This window comes from Mesoplodon bidens, assembly GCF_964165515.1.
Source record: "Mesoplodon bidens genome assembly, chromosome: 3".
Taxonomy (NCBI): Eukaryota; Metazoa; Chordata; class Mammalia; order Artiodactyla; family Ziphiidae; genus Mesoplodon; species Mesoplodon bidens.
This window is the reverse complement of record NC_138178.1, coordinates 39,149,167-39,150,951: the sequence shown is the minus strand read 5'-3', so window position 1 is coordinate 39,150,951 and position 1,785 is coordinate 39,149,167.

Below are 1,785 nucleotides of genomic sequence, written 5' to 3'. Positions count from 1 at the left end.
GTGTACATGGACCACTTCTTTATCCATTCATCTGGTGATGGACATTCTGGTTGCTTCTGTGTCTTGGCTATTGTGAAAATTGCTGCAGTGCCGCTGTTGAAGCCTGTGCCTTCTTGACTCTGGTCTTCTCAGGTGAGAGGCTCGGCGGTGGGCCTGCTGAATGGAATGGTGGCTCAATTTTTACTTTTCAACGCAGCTCCTTTCTGTTCTCATTATTGGCTGTTACCACTTTACGTCTCACCAGCAGCTAGAGTGTACAGAGTTCTCTAAAACCCCTTCGGCATTTATTATTTGTAGACTTTTTGCTGATGGTAGTTGATATGTGTGAGTTGAAACCTTTCTGTAGGTTAGATTTGCATGAGTCTAATAATTCCTGATGTTGAGCTTTTATCCATTTTCCTCTTTTTTGAAAAAGAGTGAGTAAGACTTACCTGTCCATACGATGTCCTTGAAAACTATGCCAGTTTTGAACTTTTTTGGCCATTCCCTACCTTAGGACACTTTTTGACGGCAGGTGTCCTTTACAGCCCTGAGTCCTTGTGAATGTTAAGTGACCATTAGCTGTGGGTTTAAAGCCGCTCTTGTGGGAAACGGCCACAAGGCGGCAGCATTTCTACATTTCTAACTCTGGGTTTTGGGCAACAGAGCTTTCCTGGAAATCGTGTTAGTAAGCTGCAAATTAGAGTGGAATGTGCCAGCGCAAACCCCCAAGAGCTTATATCTCCTAAATTGTTGTTTGTTTTTGAAATTCAATTTTTATTCATTATCAGAGCAAATTTGATAAAAATGTAGCTTCTCCTAGGTGTACAGATTCCGGTTCATCATATCCCTGTATCTGTCTATTTCTCTTTGCATCCTTTCCCATGTATGTTATTATAGAGTGTTGTGTAGACCTCTGTTCATATTCCAAAGGTATTTTGTGATTATGTATTTCATATGTATTAGCACATGTCTACTAACCCCCATATCCTAATTCACATATTCCTTACACCTTTCCATTTGGTTAAACGTAATTTGGTTTTCTGAATCTATGCGTGTCCATCTCACGGAAATTATTTCATGGGTATCAAGTTTTAGGTAACCCTTATAAGTGATGTCATAGGATATCTGTCTTTCGGTTTCTTTCTTACTTCAAGTTGGGTGATTATCTCTATAACCTTCTATGGTGTTGCCAACGGCACTGTTCCATGCTTTTCCATGGCTAATATTCCATTGTGTACATGGAAGACTTCTTCTTGGTGCATTTTTTTGTTGATGGACGTTTTGGTTTCTTCCGTGTCTTGGCTATGGTACATGTTGCTGCAGTGCAGGATTGCCAGCCTGTGTCTTTATGATTCTGGTCTACTCATGTGATAGGCCCATCAGTGGGCCTACCAGATCACATGGTAGCACAATTTTTACCTTTAAACGCACCTCCATCCTGTTCTCACTACTGGCTGTTACCAGGTTACATCCCACCAGCAGCTAAAAGGTACCCAGTTCTCTAAAACCCCTTCAGCATTTATTCTTTGTAGACTTTGTTTGCTGATGATCATTCTGACGGCTGTGAGGTGAACCTTTTTGTACACTGGATTTGCATGGCTTTATTAATTCCTGATGTTCAGCCTTTTCTCTTCCCTTTTTTTTTAACAAAAAAGGAAAAAGAAACAGGAGACACACGTGCGTAAAATATGCCTCTTGAAACTGTCGTTTTGAAATGTGGACGTCTTTTGAATTTTTTGGTCGATATACGACCCCAGGATTTGTTTTCAGGGCAGGTGTCATTTACAGGCCTGGAATTATTTT